Below are 14,723 nucleotides of genomic sequence, written 5' to 3' on the forward strand. Positions count from 1 at the left end.
TAAATAATGTAATGTGAATGTGAGTGATTTGATCACAATACTACCTATGAAATTATTTCTGTTGTCACATTATTGCATCTTAACAGTTGAGCATTTGCTTTACACTGAGGGTTATGTTAAGTTTAGCGGGATACACTTACTGGTCATGCAGGCGTAAATCGTGTTTATTATTCACAATTTTTAAATAAATGAACATTAGCCTTGTGTTTAAATGAGCGTCATTAAGAGGGTGATTATTTATTATAATGTGATTTGATTGGCAGTTTGTTCCCGTCACATTTGGTCTGTTTAACACCATGATTCAGTGAGAAGTCTGTCATCTAACCTCTCTTTCTCTCTCTCTCTCTCTCTCCCTCTCCCTTCCCTCTGTCTGATAACATATGCTAAATTATATAATATATTATAGCTGTTCCTAATAAAGTGGCCAAAGAGTGGATGTATAAATATACTAGATTAGATTGAGATCCAGATAAAATTGCAAATGTGGTCTTGAACACACAGCATGGAGGAGAGGAGAGTTGTTGGTTGTTTAAAGGCTTTGGTCTCTGTTCTGTGTGTGTTTGAGAGAGAGAGAGAAAGAGAGAGAGAGAGAGCACAACTTCTGCCAAGCGTCTGTGGTGCCAGGGTGTTGGTATCCGTGGTTACGAGCGCATGCCAGTCTTCTGATTAGCATGAGCTCAGTAGGATGGAGTATTACACCGCCACCTGGACACACACATGCAGACAAACACACACACACACACACACACACACACACACACACTCAAACATCAATCACACAAGCAGTGTGTGTCATCTGGCAGCTTTGAGCTGTTTTAATTCTTCGTCTCTGGCTGTTATGACCTTTTCTTTCAGAGAGATATTTTCTGTGTTGTACCCCACTGGGGTGAGATAGACAACATTAAAGTGCCAGGATGTACAACAAAAGGCACATAGATGTCATCACTATAATTAGAAAACATCTCTGTCTCTAAAACTGGTAACTGTAGTGGAGAAGGAGAAAAAATGTTCATGCAGTTAAAGGGCCCATATAATACCTTTTTTTTTTTGGTTTGGGTAACAAAAATGGTCTTCATTTATTATCAACCTGTCCGGTTGTTTTTGTTAATTCTGATCAGCTGCCTTGTATTGTGCTTCATTTAAAAGCACTTGGAGCTGAAACATTCATTAAACTTCAGCATGTATGGGAGGGACTAAACTGCTGTAGGCCAAGTAGGTGGGTAGATGTATCTTGTGGCATCACAGAAATAATGAATTCAAAACAGGCTGTTTTTGCTGCTTTGTTTCCATATGTAGACTGTATGAACTGGAGAGTGAATGGTATGTTTTATTAAAGAAATCCACAATATGGGCCCTTTAATATTATTATTAATAGTATTTTAATGGTTATTAGTTATGTCATAAACATCTTTAAAATCATTAATAAGCAGTAACACATAAATAAACATGGCAACAGTGACCTGTTATATCTAATGAATGTCTTTTGAAGCTAATAGGTTCAGTGCTAACTGAAGGAGAAGACAAAGTAGGCTAAGTAACTATCAAAATCTAAGATTTAACACTTCAGATGACTGTGGGCTATATGGCAAACAGCAGCTCACTGTTGCATTTTTATTTATGTGACATAACTGTGTATTAATTATTTTTATCAGGAGTTTATGACCTAATTTATAATCATTAATAAACTCATTCAGTCATTCAATTGTTCATTAAAGATATATATAAAAGTATAAGGGTAATTATGAGGGTGATCTTATTGTAAAGTGGTACCAGCTGGTGTAATGAGATTAAGTAATTTTGGTTAATTTCTTTATAATTATGTGTGTACATGAATAAATGGTTAATAATATACTGATTAATTGAATATTAATGAATATTAATTTCATTATGACATGATTTTGGACATTGTCCAGCTTTCCTAGGCATTTTAGAATTATCTACAGCTCTGTCCATCATCATCGTGGACTCCTCCAGCATTTCTTCATTCTTATTTACAGTTTCCATTTGTCCTTCTAGTTATTTAAAACTATAATGTTGAAATTTGATTCCAACTTTTGAACCCTTATGCATTTATATGTAACCATCCTTTTTATGATCGTGGAGTATTTGACAGCTCAGGAAGGGCAATAAATGGATGAAATTTGTCTCCTCAGGTTGCTATTTTGGACACGAGACATTTTCTTGCAGCAGTAATAGTGTGACATGTGGGTGGGTGTTGTCTGTGGGTATACACATGCTGATAAACACTGTAATGGGGGGTGTATTGCGGTGGTTGAAACCTTTTGTACGTGGTGCAATCGAAATGATGCCATGTGGTCATAAAACGGTATGTGTGACTGCACGTGTCTGTGTGTTTCAGTGTGTATCTACATTTTTTTAACAATGCATTACTATTTACAGAATTTCTTCTGAACATGTTGGCAGCTAGCAGAGTCCATGAACATTGCTTCTTTGCACTTATGAATGCTAATGAACGGTCTATTTTGAATGAGCTGTGAGTGGGTCACCTTTCATCTCTGGGCTTATAATGTGTCTGTTTGGGCTTAGATGAGTTCCAATTATGTGTAAAAACAAAGATTTCCTCTCTAAAATCCATTTGAAAGTGGTGTTCTTGCTGTAAAAGCCTATTAACCTCAAGTCATATTTAAATTGCATCTCGCTTGAACCAGTACTACTCTTTTTAGCTATATGGTGTACTTTTGTCCATGTTTATAGATAACAATATGTCATACAGTGTCAGAAACCACTTAACCAAGTCTACTGGAGATTACTTGACATGGTTTGTGGTGAGAGTGTGATCATTTAGGTGCTAATTGGAGGGTATAAGCATTAGTATTACTTCTTAGCTGTATTATTTCCAGTGTAAAACTAAAGATGCAGACTGTAGACAAGGAAGCATAATTCAAGCAAAATTTTATGCCCTTCACACTCTTTGGCTGATCCACTTCATTTGTCGTAAGGTGGATAAACTGGATAAATAAAAAAAAAATGCTGAATTATCATAAAGCATTTAAAATTATGTCTTCTTCGCTCTGGTGACAGTGAAAGATGGTTACATAGCACTTGGAACGGCTCACGTCATTGGCCGAGATGGTTTCCGGAGCAGATGGCCACTGTAATGGACGTTTAGGCTAAAATCCATAGCAGCCTCTTGGTATATTTTGTCCTTTTTTTGTATGTGTTCTACTCCAGGATGCTGAGAATGCTTACAGGAATAATAAAAAGGCAAATTTACATAGGCAGGACATGCCACTGCTACTGTTTTTAGCTATGTGATAGGCTTTGTCTATTTCTGTAGATAACAGTGTTTCAGCAACAGGTGACCAGTCATTTTTAATGGCAGAAGGCAACTTGCGATTTAGTGACAATTAACAAGTGACAGGACGAAGAGTCAAATCAAATAGATTTTTCTCAATTTTATACAAATTAATTATAACACAGCTAGACTGTCCAAGGTCTCTAATGTTGTCCTTCTTGTTCCTGCGGCCATTTAGTTCATATTTCCAAAAAAACAAATCCAAAGCAGTTGTGGAAGAAAATAGCAGAGATTGTTGGTGTTTGGTGACAAAACATTGCTTATACTTTTTATCTTTCATTCAAAATAGTAACTAAAATCTAACCTTTATAAAGTACAATAATTAGAAAAAAAATTGTGAAATAATCTGATTTATATGTTTTTAAGTTTACGTGAGTAGAAAGAGTAGAAGCTCTTAAATGAATAGCCATGACTTCCTGTTTCACTGGGGTAACAATATGAGGTGGCACACAGACCAAATAGTCATCTATCACTGAAAAGACCAGAGAATACAGCAGTGATGTGTGACAAAAGATAATTGAGTTGCACAAATCAGGAAGTGGCTACACAAAGCAACTGGAGAGCTTCAGAATCTGCTGGATAAAGGACGTATGTCTTTGTTGAGTCCATGCACAGTGAGGGTGATGGTTTGTTTGGCCAAAGAATCTTGCAGCTGTTGAGCTGTGACGTTAGTTAGGTCTTGGGGTCAGAACATCTCCCAAACTACAAACAGACGACACCTACATAACCACAGAAAGAAAGAGGTGAGTTGGGCATAGACACAAAGATAGACATGCAGAAAACTCCTCCCCACTGTGAAGTATGGTGGTGGATCTGTGATGTTATGGGGCTGTTTTTCTTCCGGAGGCCCTTGACAGCTTGCACAGATACATGGTATCGTGGACTCCATCAAGGACCAGCAGATATTAAATCAGAACTGACTGCTTCAGTACAGTGAGCCAAAATACTCCCCATAAGCACAAAATGAAAGTTTTGACAGGACCTAAACTGTCTCCAGGCTCATTAAGCATTATAAGAGATGACTCAGAGCTGTTATTTTTGAAAATGGGGGCTGCGCAAAGTGTTTAATAAAGTGGTGGCAATGATTATGGCACACGTTTGAGGAAAAAATAATCATGAAAAAAGGTATATTTTTTAATCATTGTACTTCATAAAGGGCAAAGTTTGATTAATGATTTGAATGAAAGATACAGCCTGTTTTGCTCATGTTTACCAGGGGCGCCAATATTTGTGGAGGGCACTATATAATAAATATTTTGGCTATTATATTTTCATGAAGTTTGACAGTGTACACTTCCTCATGTGATGTGTAGCTTTGGACACACCCACAGCAGGCAGCTCTAGTCTCTTAATGTGAACGTTCAGTAAGTCATGCAGTTTGTATCATGCTAATGATAATTGGTAGCTGTAGGCTTCCATTTCTTATTAGCAACATTAGCCTCATAGCTCCAGTGCAAATTGAAACAAGCAGACATGTTGAGTGATTGCATTTGAATTAAGAGGCAAATTGTGTAAATTTGATTGTTTGGCTGAGCTATCCCTATAAGGCCACGTGTGATGTGTAAATCATGTCAACACTGGATGAAAGGGAACCCCAGAGTCCTTTTTATATTTAAGTGTACAATCCAAAATGCTGTTAAAGTGCACAGATATGACAGTAATATTAATTTTATGAAGTGAATGCAGCCTAATTTAACGTAATGAGTGTTTCTGTGCAATGAATGAAGCCATTTCAAGCCTAAATGAGAGTAAATTATTTCATCAAAAGCCTGAAATCATTCACACTCTTGAAAAAGCTTGCTAATGCATTTGGGGTCAAATGCAAAATAAAGGGCAAAAATGAATTGCGTATTCTTACACAAACAAACAGAAATACAGATAAATGACAGTCTCCAGCCTGTCCCGCTGTCGGAATTTCAATCATTCTCACGAACAGTCCTCTCACACAAACAGACATACACAGATGGCATAGAGGTCGACGCGCTTTAATGAATTTTCAAAGGGGGCAGCATTGGCAATATTAAAAGGGAAGACTAACCTTCAACTCTTTTGACACTACTCCACAAACACACACACACAGCGCTGGGGGCAAACTGGGCAGCCTACCAGCACACACACACACACTAAACTGAAAGACTAGTTCTCCAGACTGATAAACAGTTCCCCCCCACGGGCAGTCAGACAGATCTGCCTGATGGACCTTTAAAAATTCAGGCTGAACTGCTATTCTTCACTTTCATCTCCAGTCACTTTACATGTGACACATTATATTTCTAAACTTACTCGATTTTATCAAATATTGTGATAAGTAAGTGCTGATATGATGCAAACTATCAATCTTATTTATTTATTTATTTATTTTATTGCTTTACTTATATATACATATGTGTGTGTGTGTGTGTGTGTGTGTATATATATATATATATATATAGAGAGAGAGAGAGAGAGAGAGAGAGAGTGAGTTGGTGGCCACTTATTCTTTTTTTCTTCCACTGATACACTGCTATGGACGTTTTCCTGGTCTTTAAAACAGTTTATTTATTATTACTGAAGTAGTGTCGTGTCCTGCTGGTAGATTACGGTGGTGTTTTTTCAGCAGCAGATTTGTATAATGACTCATATAAATGCTAAGCTGTGGGGAGCTGGCCAGTCTAGAGTGGATCGTGTCGTATTTGTGGTTTTATCTTTGAATCTTTTCATTGTATTTTTCACAAATCTCTCTTGCTGTGGACAACATGATGCTTAATATGATTTATGGGATTTGGGGGCTGAATACAATTCACTGTGGGATTCTCCCATTACTGTGTAAAAAAAAAATACAGCTATAGCTACGTTTTAAAACATAAAGCATATCATGCATTTGCAGATATTTACTCTCCACATCTACCTGTCATCTTCTTTCTGTTTCTCTGTAGTTCTTTCTCCCTCTCTGTCTGTTTTTCTGTAAGTTTCTCTTTCTGTTTCTTTGCGATTCTCTCTCAATATATTTTTTACAATATTGCCAAAACTTTATGAGAAAACAATATTTAAAAACTGTTTATTTGCATAGTCAACATTTATTTGTTTAGAAAAACACTGTTATTTGCATCTCTTCAAACTATATATTTATAAGCTAAAATAAAAACAGTAGACATTGTTTATAAGGCTCTTAATCATTTACACACAGAGAACGAATTGATAAAACTTTTTTAAATTATAAAATCATTTCTCTTTTCTCATCTTCCTTTCTGTCTTGTTTCTCTGCCTTTTCTTCCCTTCTTGTTTTCTCGCACACTTTCTTTTCTCATCTTTTTCTCACACACTTTTGTTTACTATTACTATTTACTATTCTCTCTCTCTCTCTCTCTCTCTCTCTCTCTCTCTCTCTCTCTCTCTCTCTCTGGAGTGGCTCCAGGCGGCCGTCCTGCTCCTGATGGAGTGTGGTGAGTAAAGCAGCTGCCGGAGTTTACGCTCTGTTGATCAGGTTAAAGTGTGACACCAGCGCAGGGAATGCTCGCTGTCACTGCGCTAATTGAACAATAATAAGACAGAACCTGCTTTCATTTTCACCCACAGACACACTTTCCTTGTGCCTGTCCGTCTATCCATCCGTTCACTCGGCTTGCAGAGGAGCCAGATGGAGGCGAGCCGTGGCAGCACATGCACACACAGCTACTGCGTTGTGATCGGCCTTAGCATGGCCACCACAGACCGGAGAACATTCGGAGAACAATTTTGTGACTCGGGAAACTTAATGGTGATTCTCCTAAAATTCCTTAGGAGAAATGGGAGCATTAGACACAAAGGAGACTTGAGATATAAGGACGAATGAGATAAAGGAGAGATGAAAGTTTAGTTGCAGATAAACATGAGCATTACTATCTTGGCAAATTTGAAGATAATGTGTGACCTAATTGAGATCTCTACCAAACCCCAAGAGGAAACTAATGAGATTACTAAGTTCTTAAGCAACGAACTCCTTTCCGTCAGATCCTATTGTTGTCTAGGAGAAATGACAGAAATTCTTTAGAAGTTTTCAGGTAGAGATGGCACTGTTTAAAGCTAGTTGTTTCATGCGTCTTGAGTATCAGGACTGAGATTATCTACATAAAAATGCAAGTATAAATCCACTCTAATCTGACTTAATTACTCCACTTCAACAGGTGTTCTGAGATGCATTTAACCCTTATGTGGTGTTCATGTCTGTGGGCCCCAAATGATGTGATTTATTATTATTATTATTATTATTATTATTATTATCTTAGCCTCAGCTTCTTTGGCCTTTGTTCATTTTCTGTGAAGAACATATAAAATAACACATTCTCAATGACTAAACACTGTATTATATTACACTGTGATGTTGTGCTGTGTCCCTTCACTCTGTTCTCCTTCTACATGGCCTGCTGTTAGTGTGTGTGTGTGTGTCTGTGAGTGTATGTGTTTGTATATGTGTGTGTGTGAGGGTGGACAACATGGACAGGCTGCTGACTGGCTACAGCTGCTAAAGGAGAACGCTATGCTGGCCAAGTGTGATATTTTAAACATCTGGTATTTTTACATAAATTGCTGTGGCTGTATTGATTAAAACAATAATGCGGTGGGTCCACCGGACCACTGAGTAACAAACACATCAACATCACACAAGGGTTAACAGAGTAAACATATCCATCTCTCCTTAAGCTTTCTGTATCAGAATTGGAAAATAAATTAAGTTATTGTAACATCTCCACTGCCAGAGTCTTTCCTACTGCATTTTTCCAGCTTAGAATTTTGTGAGGCTTACAGGTTACACCTGTGTTCATTATCAGAACTCGGTGCTGTGGGCTACATGCAGCTAAGATAGAAGTAAAAGCTACGACAAGTCTGCAAGGAAGATTTAACAGAGACACTGGGTTCATACAGAGGAAAGATCCAGTGACAATGGGTAAAGTCAGAATACTGGTACAAAAAATATCTGGTAGACAAACTGGTTGCGTTCCTATGTCTTGCACTCAAAGTCAAGTACTTTCTCAGCTCCTTTGAATCCAGTGTGTGTAAGTGTAAGTCATCAACTATATCTCTGCCTGTTTTTCTCTGTATTAATCTCACAGCTATCTATTCCACGTTGCCTTTACAGCAATGCTGCTTCTAAATTCTTTGAGTGAGAAAGATGCTTTTTGCGTAAAGGTAGAGATATTGGACAAAGTAGCAAGCCCGATTTGGCAATGTAGACCATTTCTTTCATCAGCTAGAAACTATTACATAAAACGTGTAGTGTATAGGCGTATTTACTGAGTTTATGGACTTATATATCTTATTCAAGTGTTTAGAAGTATTTATTGAGGTTGTGCATAGACTGTTATCTCCTTTTATAGCATACAGGAGTGCTTATTAAGGTTGTTTCTACATTTACATTTATAGCATTTGGCAGACAGTCTTATCCAGAGTGACTTACAATTTGATCATTTTACACAGATAGGCAAAGGTAGTGTTAGGAGTCTTGCCCAAGGATTGGTATAGTGTAAGGTGCTTGCCCAGGTGGGAGATTGAACCCCAGTCTACAGCTTAGAAGGCAGATGTGTTACCCAGTGCACTATACCAACCAATACACACTTCACCAACCAACACACACCATACCAACCAGTACAGACTAATGTATTTTAGTGTATGGGACAGTTTATTAAGGTTGTTCATGGCCTAATATCTCCTCATCTTGTCTGTGGGAGTGTTTATTGAGGTTGTTTATGGACTGATATCCATATAGGAGATATGAATCCATAAACAACTTCAATAAACACCCCTGTTCACTGGAAAAGGAGATCTTAGCCCATACACAACCTTTATAAACATTCATTCACACTAGAATAGAATATATCAATCCATAAACAACTTCAATAAACACTTATTCACTAGAAAATAAAGTTTCTGTATTCTAATTTAGTGTGAATGAATGTTTATAAAGGTTGTGTATGGGCTAAGATCTCCTTTTCCAGTGAACAGTGGTGTTTATTTGTTGTTTATGGATTCATATCTCCTATTCGAATGTGAAGGAATGCACTTGAATAGAAGTATTAGGAGAATTTGTTTTATTGTTTATGACCTAATATCGCCTCTTCTAGTCTATGGAAGTGTTTATTCTAGTCTATGGAGATTGTTCATGGACTAATATCCCCTGTTCTATTGAATAAGGGTTTTTATTGAAGTTGTTTATGGACTAATATATTCTATTTTAGTGTAAAGGGATGTTCTTGAGGTTGTTCATGGACTGAGTGTTTATTATCCTCCATAAAATGCCTCTTATTACATTTTGCGTACTTATCTCTAACTTGTACGCTATCGAAACAAGCTAAGAGATCCTGTGAAAGGTGTAGATTCTAAATGTTTTGCCATGTTTTAGTCACTTTTGTGACACTGAAACAAACTAAAAAAGTTAGAAGTGCAAACTCTAGGCAGTTACATACATTATTTTGTTTACATTATCATGTATGTAAATAAAATGTATGGCAAATCAACAATAATCATTTTCCTTGTGAACTGTTGTGATTGAATTCTTTAATGTAACCTGTTAAGCTTTCACTGCCTCATTATGGTCCATTTCTGCTAATATAATAAGCCACATTGTATTATTAACTGAATGCCAGCGCTAGCGTGCCATCTGCTGTGAATGGCGTGGGCTTTGGTGGGTTTTTTCCTTGTCAGTAGCGAATGGACGGTTTCCTTTACGCAGAGATTGAGTGTGCGAGCTGTTGGATGTGAGGTTACAGCTAAGAGAATTACACTGCTAAAGCTGACAGCTGGGACCACTGGCGTCAAGGAGAAAAGAAAGAACGGGGGGATGGGTGGAAGAGAACAAACTCTTATTTTTTCTCCTCTCCTTTCTTTAAGCGGATCAGAAGCTTTAGGGGTCCCCATGGAAGTCTTAAAACAAGGAATTGAAAAGTGAAGAGGGAAACTGGCATAATCTAGCATATATCTGTCCTTCTTACTGGCGAGCAGAGCCACGCAAGGGCAGAAACACTTTCGGCAAGAATAAAGCACCGCAGTGTTTCTTCATGCATAGCAACAGCAAATCAATGACGAAAGTTTGAAGAAACGTCGTATTTATGCAGTTTTGTCCTTAACCCAAGTATATTTAGCCAAGACATGTTTGGTGTGAAGTTTGCTTCTTTAGTTTTACACTGGAGCTACGATGCTAATGTAGCTAACAAGTAATAAATGTTTATACCCACCAGCCTGGAGCTAACTGCATGCCTTTATCACCACACTCTTACCTCAAATCATGTGGTGTTGTTAAGTAATGTCGAATACATTTGCTTACTGTATTAGACACTATTATCTACATACGTGTGCAAACATACAATACCGTCGCTCAGTACAAGCTGGTGCATACTTTTGTCCATCAAGCATGTCTTGGCTGACCACAGGATGAAGAAGAAAATTGTGTAAGGTTGATCTTTGTTGTCTTTAGCGTTATGGTCATTGCTCTTTCGCCACTGTATGTAAACAAAAAACATCACTGGAGTCTATTTATGCAGTAAATCACCTGCTTCTGTTCTCCAAGGACAGAATTACTATAAACCCTTCACATGCTCTCTCTCTATCCCTCTCCCTCTCTCTATTTCTCTCTCTCTCTCTTTCTATCCCTCTCTCTCTCTCTCTCTCTCTCTCTATCTATCTCCTTCTGTCTCTCTCTCTCGCTCTCTCTTCTCTCTCTCTTTCTCTCTCTCTCTTTCTTTCTCTCTCTCTCTCTCTCTCTCTATCTCTCTCTCTCTTCCCACTAATTGTGAGATGAACTGACTAATATTAATGTAACTCCTGCAAACTTCATCTGCTGGAGGGGCTCACACGCTCTTTCATGTTGGTATGTGTAATAAATGAATGTGTGTGTGTGTGTGTGTGTGTCTGTGCATGTGTGTATGTGTGTGTGCGTGTGAGAGAGAAACAGGAACTAATCTGTACCTCACACACTCCTCTCTGAGGTATCACACACATTGCCATCCTTCACACACCCACCATCATCACCACTGTACACTCAACTGCAATTTGCTGATGTTTCTCTCTCTCTCCCTCTCTCTCTCTGTATGCTTGCAGATGTGACCAAGAGCATCGGGAAAGGTAAGAATTGGCTTTGGTTTTAATTGTTACTTGGCTGTAAATGTGATGTACACAGCCCTTCTCAAATGGGAAAACACACACACACTCACAAACACACACACACACACAGTATTGTGCAGAAGTCAGAAACGGACATTTCCTTCTTAAATTTCTAGTCAGAACAACCATTAAGGACAAGTTACTTGTTTTCTGAGGAGATTAGATATAAGATATTCCACTTACGTAAGAAAGGAGATTAAAGAATAAAAAACAACAACAAAAAAAACAAAAAAACAAAAAAACAGGAGCATCCAAACTGGAGTTCAAAAAAATAAATAAAAGCTCCACAGAAAATGGGACTCCTAACAACCGTGCAAGACCTGGTAGACACCAAAACTGACCCTTTAGACAAGCAGCACTTAAAGGTTTCATCTTTGAGAGAGAGGAGAAAATCAAGCTCCACTCTTGATTCAGATCTGAAAACATCTGTCAGAAGACACTCAATGCTTTGAGTCTTAAAGGATGTGTAGCTGTCAAGAAGCTCTTACTGAGAAAAGGAAACAGACAAACCAAACAAAGAAGCTGCTGCTGTTCTCAGAACAATGAACTGACCACCTCTGAGTCCAGACCTGAAGACTGAACGTTTAACTTTGGAGGTGTGGACAATATCCCTTTTCTTTGAAAAACTGAAAGCAAGTCTCTAAAAAGAATAGAAACTGTAATAAAAGTAAAGAGAGCACTCACTGTATACTGATTTAGCTATTGAGGCATAATTTTTCATTAAAATATGTGTTTTCCACATTTTTCCTGACTCAAAAAATGAATAATGTGTACTTTATGACTAAAAAATATATAAAAGGTGGTCTGTGGTTTTTGCACAGTACTTTATACGTAATACATACACGCACATTCACTAACACACTCAGACACTCAGAGATTCTCGCTGTGAATCAGTCAGTCTTTCAGTAAGATATCAAGGTGGGTAGGGATGCACAGAATTCAGCGCGTGTATGTGTGCGTGTTTGCTTGCTCTTTGCAATGCTCTGCACGAATCCCCACTCATGGGCCGCACACACACTGCCTCTCTATTTCTGGATGCCGGTTTGGTGCTCTGCGTCGCAAATTTGAATTTTATTCAAATGAGAGAGTCAAGTGGCCCAGTTTACTGAGAGAGGATTCACTGGCATTGACTCAGATAGAGAGAGAGAGAGAGAGAGAGAGAGAGAGAGGGAGAGAGAGAGAGAGAGAGAGAGAGAGGGAGAGAGAGATTTTGGCCTGGAAAAGGATGACCATAGCTTATGTTCAGAACAAAACATCTGATTGAATGATTAAGTGCAATAATAAACATTAAAACGATTAAAATAATCAATCTTACTGAAGTCTGATGCATTTCGGGTAACTGAAAATGTCACAGGTAGGCTGGAAAGGTGAAAATCTAGAAGCAAAACCAAAGGGCAATCGTCATACACTGTAAAATATGATTTACTGTTTTAACTTTAAAAAGGTAGTAACCTGGTTGCCTTAAAATGTAAGTTCAGTGAACTTCCAATGGTAAATTAACAGAACACTAAAATGTTTTTTTCCGTTCTGTTAACTTATTATTTGAAATTCATTCAACTCCAAGTTTTAAGTCAGTCAGGTTAGTAATTTAATAAAGTTGAAACATTATTGTTTTTAGTATAATACTACTTATAAAAATGCCAAACTTAAGCCTGTTACAGTGTATATTATCTTATTCGTATTATAATCTCTATAATCCTGACCGCATTACACGAGGTTACAAGGAGAGCTACTGTAAAGTTTGAATGGCATGAAAGTTTGATTCCACTTTATTTGACACTTTATTCATAGTTGATAATCAGTAGTTTGACTGTTCAGGTTTTAACCAGGGTTATGGTTGAACATAGCTTTTGTCTGAGTAATGATTGCTATTAGGATTAAAGTGAGTGCTGTGTTTAGAGAAAGCTTAAAGTGATGATGATAATAGATATTTAGTTGAGCGAAATTTAACAAGTTGTGACTTGTTAACAAAAAACACATCCAGCTGTCGAGTTAAATTCAAACAAATCACTGAATCGTCCCAAACAAAACCATTAAATTACCATTAGCTTTGAGAATAAAGAGAATTAAAACAATAAAACACTCTGTCACTCTTAACAAAACAGAACACACTGACCAACATAGTGACAAATATCCATTAACCAGCTGCAGCACCTTCTGTCTGTTTATCCTCCCTAAGATCACCGCAGTTTTTAGTTAATTCATTCATTAATTTATTATTTTTTTTATTCAATATGTTAAAGGTGTGTTTTTATTCCTTCAACAGTCCTCTGGTACCTGCTGACGTCTGTCAGGTTTCCTAGCTTTGGCCACTAAAACAGAAATACCTGATCAGTCGTATCACGTTTACGTATTTTTTTATTCTGCAAATATGTTTCCATAGTAATCTATTGCATTTCTTTTGATCAGCAGGAAACATATCCACCTCAAGCCAGCATACAAACTTTTATGCATTTTTATTCCACGTAAATTAAAATGTCAACGGAAACCTAACTAGTGTAACCTATAAGCAAACAAATGGAACGCCATTTAACCTGCTACTAATTTCACCATTATATATTCAGTATCATTGTCATTTATAGTGTCATTGTCTATAATTCCACATACACGTATGTTTGGTCCCACAGATGACCGCAGATATTTAGTTAATTGTAATTCAGTGACAGATAAATTTAAATGTAATGTAATAACAATTTAAGCTTCTGCAAAGCTTTTGCAATTAACCATCAGAGTATTTACTAAGACCCTCATATCTCACCAGAATAACGCCTAAATCATCACACACTTTAAACTGCTTGAGTTGTCAACTAATCTCAAATAGACTTGCATATGTGTTTCTGATACAGTATGAGATGCTGTTAAACATGAACACAATCTATAAACATGAAAAAGAGTACATTGCATAGAAATTTTGTCCATTGTTATAGGTAAGTCTGTCATACAGTGTCAGAAACCATATAAACTAGTAAAGCAAGTGTGTGATGATTTAGACATGCAGTTAGCACAGTGCTAATTGGTGCTGCTTCTATTACTTGTTAGCTGCATTAGCCTCATAGCTCCAGTGCAAAACTGAAGAACCAAACTTTGGACACCCGACATGTCTTGGCTGATTGATTTCGTTTGAGACGGGGTGGGGGTGGGGGTGGGGGTGGGGCTGTGTACATTTTATTTTGAGCCAAGCTGTTCCTTTACTATGAAGCTTGAAAGCAGTGAAAATTTTTAGTTTTTCACGGCCCCCTCCATATCCCACCATGTTAGCACCGGTATTGAGCGCTACTTCCAGTGAGCATCACGC

At 37.5% G+C, this 14,723-nt stretch overlaps 1 protein-coding gene across 1 annotated transcript in view; it reads left to right on the forward strand.

Annotated features, from left to right (window-relative positions):
• The window catches only part of LOC118816675 (receptor-type tyrosine-protein phosphatase delta-like), a 701,473-nt gene that overhangs the window by 162,543 nt on the left and 524,207 nt on the right, over nucleotides 1–14,723 (forward strand). Inside the window, exon 4 of the mRNA XM_036583195.1 lies at nucleotides 11,366–11,389. The gene's annotated coding sequence lies outside the window, so the exon portion shown is untranslated. The remainder of the gene's footprint in view (nucleotides 1–11,365; nucleotides 11,390–14,723) is intronic.

This window comes from Colossoma macropomum, unplaced genomic scaffold (genome assembly GCF_904425465.1).
Source record: "Colossoma macropomum unplaced genomic scaffold, Colossoma_macropomum, whole genome shotgun sequence".
NCBI lineage: Eukaryota > Metazoa > Chordata > Actinopteri > Characiformes > Serrasalmidae > Colossoma > Colossoma macropomum.